This window comes from Lithobates pipiens, unplaced genomic scaffold (genome assembly GCF_037356315.1).
Source record: "Lithobates pipiens isolate NorthernLeopardFrog02 unplaced genomic scaffold, aLitPip1_a1.2 Scaffold_19, whole genome shotgun sequence".
Taxonomy (NCBI): domain Eukaryota; kingdom Metazoa; phylum Chordata; class Amphibia; order Anura; family Ranidae; genus Lithobates; species Lithobates pipiens.
The window spans coordinates 40,305,753-40,314,037 of record NW_027507764.1 but is presented as its reverse complement, the minus strand read 5'-3'; the positions used below and the strand labels follow the sequence as shown (position 1 = coordinate 40,314,037).

Below are 8,285 nucleotides of genomic sequence, written 5' to 3'. Positions count from 1 at the left end.
ATTTTTAACCCCAAAAAAAAGGAGACTTTAAAATCACTTTAACCACTTCCTGCCCACCATATAGCAAAGTGACGGCCAGCAAGTGGTTATGTTATCCTGACTGGGCGCCATTTGACATCCCGCAAGATGAGACGAAATAGTGTGGTGTAAGTCAGTATTTGTCTGTATATTTTCCTTCAAGAATTGTGTGTTTTTTTTTTTTTTTGTTTACACTTTTGCAATAAGTTCTTACAGACTGGCAAATAAAAAAATATATATATTTATTATTATTTTTTTTTTTCTTTCTTTTAGGCATTTGCCGGTTATTACAAAGGTGGATTTGAACCCAAAATGACTAGAAGGGAAGCTGCCCTGGTGTTGGGAGTCAGGTAAGGGGCGAAGAGCCACATCATCAATAAATACAAATGATCGAATTCTAAGTGTGTGTTTTACCCACTTTTCTTATTTTATTTTCTCACTTTTGTTTTTTTGGTTATTTTTTTACTTCACTTTTTCACTTCCATCAACAGGAGATTGCTTTGTGTTGCTTTTCAAAGAACACAAAGCATTCTATAATGGTGACAGCGCCCTGTGAGTAACTCCTCGTGGTCAATGTACATTGGGGTTATGGCTGCTTGTATAGAACCCGGGCAGGGATTGGAAGATCAAGGCTATCTCTGTAGTAGCACCGACTACTACATTGATTGTAAGTCTAAATATATTTTGAAAAACATTTAGTAACCACAGATTTCTTCACCCCTTTCGCACTGGAGCCCCGGGCACATTCGTAATAAAGCACCGCTCCTTTTGGCAGCGCTTTACCAGTGTTTAAACTGCGCTTTTCAGCACCTAATGGGGCGCTTTTTACCCCAAAAAAAGGGTTAAAAGCTCCCCTGGTGCGGCACTTCCAATGGACAGGGGTGTTTTGGGAGTGCTAAATACAGCGGCGTTCCCAATGGCGTTGCCGCCTTCTCTTTAACCACTTCAGCCCCTGAAGAATTTACCCCCTTCCTGACCAGAGCACTTTTTGCGATTCGCTTTAACTGACAATTGCGCGGTCGTGTGACGTTGTACCCAAACAAAATTGGCGACAAAATTTCTTTTGGTGGTATTTGATCACCTCTGCCGTTTTATTTTTTGCGCTATTTTACTTTTTACTATAATATCCCCCAAAAATATATATATAAAAAAAAAATTCCCTCAGTTTTTAGGCCGATACGTATTCTTCTACATATTTTTGGTAAAAAAAAATCGCAATAAGCGCAAAGTTATAGTGTTTACAAAATAGGGGATAGTTTTTTTGCCATTCTTATATAAAAAAAAAAATTAAATGGCGGCGATCAATGTGGGTTTTTTTTAATTTTTTTTATTTTTTTTATTATTCTTTTATTTTTCATTTTTTTTTTCTCGTGACTGCGACATTATGGCAGACACATCGGATATTTTTGACACATTTTTGGGACTATTGTCATTTATACAGCAATCAATGCTATACAAATGCACTGATTCCTGTGCAAATGACACTGGCAGTGAAGGGGTTAAGTGTGGGTGGCCTAGGGGCGTGTTGCTAACTGTGGGGGCTGTGGCTGTGTGTGACACGTCACTGATCTCTGCTCCAATCTCAGGGAGCAGAGATCAGTGACACTGTTGCTAGGCAGAACGGGGAGATGCTAAAGTAAACATCGCCTCTCCGTGAGGCAATCGCAGGTATCCCCGTGGTGATTGAGTCCACGGGACCCGCGACCCGACTCACGGAGCTTCCCGCGGGCACACCCCAACCCCCCCCCCCCCCCGCCGCCTCTTATATCGGCGTGAGGCGGTCGGGAAGTGGTTAACCACTTCAATACCAGGGGGCACTTATACACCTTCCTGCCCAGACCAATTTTCAGCTTTCAGCGCTGTCACACTTTGAATGACAATTGCGCAGTCATGCAACACTGTACCCAAAATAAATGTTTATCATTTTGTTCCCACAAATAGAGCTTTCTCTTGGTGGTATTTGATCACTTCTGCTAAACAAAAAAAGCCCCCTGCCCCCCCCCCCCCCCCCCGTCAGATCGTCTCTCCTCTACTCGTGTCTGACAGACGTGAGTGAGGAAAAGCCAATCGCCGGCTCTTCCTGTTTACACTGTGATCAGCCGTGATTGGTCACGGCTGATCACATGGCAAAGAGTCTCCGTCGGAGACTCTTTACTTAGATCGGAGTTGCGGTGTGTCAGACTGATATGCTGCATTACTGATCGCCGCAATGTGTGCCCCCGGGGGCGTGCAGCGGCTCAATATCCTCAAGACATCATATGATGTCTGGTCAGGGTTTTGAAACCACTTTGCCGCCGCCATCTTGCTATATGGCGGGCGACAAGTGGTTAGGCCAAACCCGAACACTTTAGTGGCACAGGGTAATTTCTTTTTTTTTTATTATTATTTTTTTTTCAGTAAACACTATAGGATTATAAAATAAAAATAAAAAAAAAACTGGGACATATTTGGGTGCCTCATGGAGAATAGTCATGCGGCCAACAGTGGGTGTGACCAAATTGCTCTTGCTGACATCATCGCCCCACCCTTCAGTGATGCCAAACCTGCCGCCAGACAGCCGCCCACAGCTCCCAGATGGCAATAAATTTGTGTGCGGCTATCTTGGTTACTTGGAGAGCCACAGTCCAGTCTGAATAATGTGTCCAGGTTTCAGGTGGACTGAAACCCGGACACATGATCCAAAACCTGGACTGTCCGGGTGAATCCTGGACAGGTGGCAACCCTAGTTCCCAACCCACTCCAAAAATGCTGCTTGCAGGACTTTTCTAAACTTCCCGCAAGCGCACCGCCCCAGCGTAAAAAGTCACATTTAAATGAATGAGATGCTGTTTTCAGGCGCTTAGCAAAGGCAATTTCCAGCGCTAAAGTTCCTGAAATCCGCCCCAGTGTGAAAGCGGTCTAAGGAAGGAATTTCTGCAAGATTGACTTTAAGTGATTCTAAAGGTTGTAATAATAAAAAAAAAATAACAAACATGTTATATTTAGGACCGTGGTATCGGACATGAGAAGGTATGGCGGTGCCAGCAGGAGAATAGTCAGGATCACCAGCTGAGCTAGCTAGGCACACGACCATCTACATACTCTGCAGGTCACACCCCCAAAACATGTTATACTTGCCTGCTCTGTGCAATAGTTTTGCACAGAGCAGCCCCGATCTTACACTTCTTGGGTCCCCCGCCGGCAGTTCTGGCTCCTTTTCCCTCAAGTCCCCGCTAAGGAACCCCATAGGAACCCTTTTGCTGTAGGGGCACTCGAGCAGGACATTGTCCATTCACACACAGAGCATGGCTCCGCCCAGCCCCCGGCTCTCTCCTCATTGGCTCACTAGCTGTGATTGACACATGTTGCTGTGTGAGCCAATGAGGAAAGAAAGAGAGACCTGGGAGAGCCGCTGCTTTTGTGCACATGGCTGGATCGAGATGGGGCTCAGGAAAGTATAGGGGGGGGGGAGGTTTTTTACCTTTTTTTAATGCATGAAATTCATTAGGGTTAAAAAACAAAACAAAAAACTTTGCCTTTATAACCACTTTAAAGGGATTTGTAAAGGCTCCTTTTAAAAAATAAAATAAATAACAAATGTATTACACTTACTTCCCTCATCTGTGCAGTTGGATTTGCACAGAGCAGCCCGGATCCTCCTCTTCTGGGGTCCCTCTTTGCTGCTCCTGGCGAGTGCCCCTCACCCAGCAGCTTTCTATGGGGGCACCTGAGCTGAGTCAGGGCTCTGTGTATCCATTCAGACATGGAGCTTCAACCCGGCCGTGCCCTCTTTCTCCCCTGATTGGCTGACTGATTTTGATTGACACCCAGAAATTTATTTGGGAACAGTGTATCATGACCGCTCAATTGTCATTCAAAGTGTGACAACGCTGAAAGCTAAAAATTTGGCCTGGGCAGGAAGAGGGGGTGGGGTGTGCCCAGTATTGAAGTGGTTAAACAGAGAAAATGTACACTCTACATCTACAATATGGTAGCTCGGGATACCGCCAGGGAGGTTACACAGCGAAATGCAGTATTGTTATAGAAGCCCCCTTGCTGCGCTGACCAATGCTCGATCTGATTGGCTGGAGCTCCCCTTATTTATAATGTTGATCTTGGCTTCTTTGGTGTCTTTTATATGAAGTGTTGATCCAGACCTGGTTTTGTTGCAGCCCAACTGCAAATATAACAAAGATAAGAGAAGCTCACAGACGGATTATGCTGCTGAACCACCCTGACAAAGGTAAGGACCGCTAAATATCGTCTTCTTTCCTTTTCTCCTACTATTACGGTTTGCATTGCTGCTGTAGTTCTGGTTGGTTGAGGTCGGCCCCGGCTGCAGTTATGCATTCTCTGTCAGTTGTTTTTTTCATGTTAAGTAAAGTAGTTTGGCCTCGGCTTCAATGCCCCATTCATAGCATGCAGTCTAGAAGGGGGAGAATGTCCCTTTCCATCTGAAATTCATACAGGATTTGTAGTTCTTTATCTTTTTTCCACAAGACAAAAAAAAGAAAATGGGATCCCCGGGTGTCTTCTGTTTTCACACTACATGAGTGTTACACCAAAATTTGATTGAGGGCGGGGGTCACACTATTGCGAATTGAATGTGGTTTCCCTGCAACCAATAGCAGGAGATTTCGACTGGCTCTCAATGGAGCCAGTTCACATATCTCCACTGCTGCTCCAGTGCGCTGCGCTGTGTGAGGTGTGTGTGCTACGCTGTGTAAGACGTGTGCTGCGCTGCGTGAGGCAAATGGTGGTCACACCAAATACTGGGTGTTCTATCAGGTTGAGGTCAGGACTCTGTGCATACCAGTCAAGTACCTCCCCCCCCAAACTTGCTCTTCCATGTCTTTATGGACCTTGCTTTGTGCACTGGTCCAAATCATTTGGTGGAGGGGGGATTATGGTGTGGGGGTTGTTTTTCAGGAGTTGGGTTTGGCCCCTTAGTTCCAGTGAAGGGAACTCTTAAGGCGTCAGCATACCAAGACATTTTGGACAATTTCTTGCTCCCAACTTTGTGGGAACAGTTTGGGGACGGCCCCTTCCTGTTCCAACATGACTGCGCACCAGTGCACAAAGCAAGGTCCATAAAGACATGGAGGAGCGAGTTTGGGGTGGAAGAACTTGACTGGCCTGCACAGAGTCCTGATCTCTACTTATGTACATGCGCCTTTTTTTTCTTGTACAGTATTTGTGATAAATTTGCAAAGATTTCAAACTTCTTTGATGTTGCCACTATGGGGTATTGTTTGTAGAAGTAGTGTGAGACCCGAGCGGTGTTATATGGGGTAATGGCGAGACACTTTAATCCTATGTCGGCTCATTGTCTGAGATGAACCAGGGCTCCAGCGGGCGGATATGGAGATCCATAAAGAAAATCAGTCTTTGTCCTGATTGGACAGATTTACTCCCCCGTGTCCAACATCCACTCACCACTGTAACCATCTCCTCCCTTTTCCAGGCGGATCTCCATACATTGCCACCAAGATTAATCTAGCCAAGGCTCTGCTGGAAGCGCAGGCCAAGAAATAGCCGATTGCTCTGGACTTTCTTTTTCCTGAACTCTTTATAATCGTTACCTGGAAGAACGTGATCTCCATTTATGGGAAATTCTTTACCAATAAAATCATCAGAATTCTCACTTTATCCGTCTTCATTTTATGGCAGAAGATTGCAGGTTCAGCTCAAGAATGTCCCCCAGACTTTGATTTGTGTTCCACAATCCAGTCTGATAAATGTGTTGCTATGTCTTTATCTGTCAGCTACACGGCATGGCCAGAAGCTTGTGGACAGCTGACCATGCCCCCCATATGAGCTTGTTGGATATCCCCTTCCAAAACCCAGATATGTTCGTACGCGTTTCTCCCCCACCCCCCTTGCAGATATTTCCGCCTCCACTTCCAGGCTTCCCCCCTATGATTTTGGAGGGTGTCTGCAAATTCTTGTGCATTCAGCCACAAGAGCATTGATGAGTTCAGGTATTGATGTTGTATGACGGAGGTAATGAATAAAAAATCAAGGAGGTCCAGTCGCTAAAATTTTCTTCAGGCCGAGATCCGAATCTCAAGTTTGTGCTATGACAAGATTGGGGTTATTGTATGTCTATCAAAAATATATTGAGTGCCCCTTTATATCCGGTGTGCCCACTTCAGGTGTGCCCCAATCCGAGCGTCCCTTTATATTCAATGTGCTCATCAGAGTGCCTCCTTACATCAGGTGCCCTTTATATCTGGTGTGCCCATCAGAGTGCTCCCTTGCATCAGGTGCCCCTTTGCATCACATGAAACCCATCAGAGTGCCCCTTTGCATCACATGAAACCCATCAGAGTGCCCCTTTGCATCACGTGAAACCCATCAGATTCGGGTACCCCCATCAGAGTGCACCCTTACAATCGGGTACCCCCATCAGAGTGCCCCTTTATATCCGGTGTGCCCCTTTATATCCGGTGTGCCCCTTTACATCAAGTACCCCTTTACATCAAGTGCCCCTTTGCATTAGATGCGCCCATCAGAGTGCACCTTACATCAGGTACCCCCATCAGAGTGCCCTTTGGCAACAGGTATGCCCATCAGAGTGCCCCTTTATACTCATTGTGCCCCTTTACATCAAGTGCACCCATCAAAGAGCCCCTTTACACCAGGTACCCCCATCAGAGTGCCCCTTTATATCTGGAGGATGCCTCTTTACATCAGGTGCGCCCATCAGAGTGCCTCTTTACATCAGGTTCCCCAATCAGAATAATCCTTTACATCAGTTGACCCCATCTGAGTGCCCTCTGTATAAATTCCAGGGAACGCAAAAATCCACCCTTGCAGTGTAGTCTCTAACCCCTCCAATGCTCTGGCAGTCGCAGTTCTCTAATGTCGTCACGTCAAATACGGGACCTATAGCCCTGCATTGTACATGAGGGCACTGAGGGACAGTCAACTGCCCAACCATAGGGGAGTAGAGAATAGGGATGAGCCGAACACCCCCCGGTTCGGTTCGCACCAGAACTTGCGAACGACCCCCGCGTTCGGTACGAACGTTAGAACCCCATTGAAGTCTATGGGACTCGAACGTTCGAATTGGAAAGTGCTCATTTTAACGGCTAATATGAAAGATAGTGTCCTAAAAAGGGTTTGGGGACCTGACTCCTGCCTCAGGGGACATGGGTCACTGCAAAAAAAAGTTTTAAAAACTACCGTTTTGGCGGGAGCACTGATTTTAATGACGATTAAAGTGAAAAAAAAAAAGTGAAATATTCCTTTAAATATGGTGCCTGGGGGGTGTCTGTAGTATGCCTGTGAAGTGCCACGTGTTTCCCGTGTTTAGAACAGTCCCTGCACAAAATGACATTAAACGGAAATAACACCATTTAAAACTGCTTGCGGTTTTAATGTTATATCTGGTTCCTGCAATATGGTTGAAAATCATTGAGAAACATGGCATGGGTAGCCCTCCCTGCCCATTACCAGCCTATTTGGGTCTTGTACGCAATTTAAGGGGAACCCCGTACCCATATTAAAAAAAAGGAAATGCGTGTGGCCCCCAGGCCCTATATACTCAGAACAGCAGTATACAGGCGGTGCAAACAAGACAGGGACTGTGTAGGTTTGTTGTGTTAAGTTGAATCTGTTTGTCATTTTCAACCGGTACATTTTTAAAGTGTAGCTCCAGTCAAAAAAACTATCTTTAAGCTTTTTGGAAAACATAGGGAAGGGTTATCACCCCTGTATAATTTGTTTTGTCGTCCATCTTTTTTCATCTCACTTGCTGCTGTCTCCTTGCGTTTGCAAGTAGGAGATGTTTGTAAGTTGGATGTTTGAAAGTAGGGGCCTGCCCTATATTATAGCGGTATGTACTGGGTACAGAGCACGCAGACAGCACGCACTATCTCCTAACACTACTGACTGCAAGCTCTATTATTAACCACTTGTTAGCCCAATGTTTGCATAAAGTGAAAGATGAAGTTATGCTGAGTAAATAGATATCAAACATGTCACTCTTCAAAATTGCACATGCCCGTGGAATGGCGCCAAACGTCGCTACTTAAAAAATCCCCATAGGCGACGCTTTAAATATTTTTTTACTGGTTACATGTTTTGAGTTGCAGAGGAGGTCTAGGACTAGAATTATTGCTCTCGCTCTAACATTCTCGGCGATACCTCACATGTGTGGCACATGCGAGCACATGGGGACATGGGCGCTTTAATTTTTATTTTATTTTTTTATTGTTCATTTTACTTTATTTATTTTAGTTTGACATTTTTTTTCCTAAAAATATATTTTTGATCACTTTTAT

The 8,285-nt window shown here is 45.1% G+C and overlaps 1 long non-coding RNA gene across 1 annotated transcript; it reads left to right on the top strand.

The window, feature by feature from the left end:
* Positions 1–282: 282 nt before the first annotated feature.
* On the top strand, positions 283–5,644 carry LOC143998190 (uncharacterized). The gene is made up of 3 exons (XR_013277772.1): positions 283–368; positions 4,170–4,240; positions 5,462–5,644. It is a non-coding gene; the product is annotated as an uncharacterized LOC143998190 (long non-coding RNA).
* Positions 5,645–8,285: the final 2,641 nt, after the last annotated feature.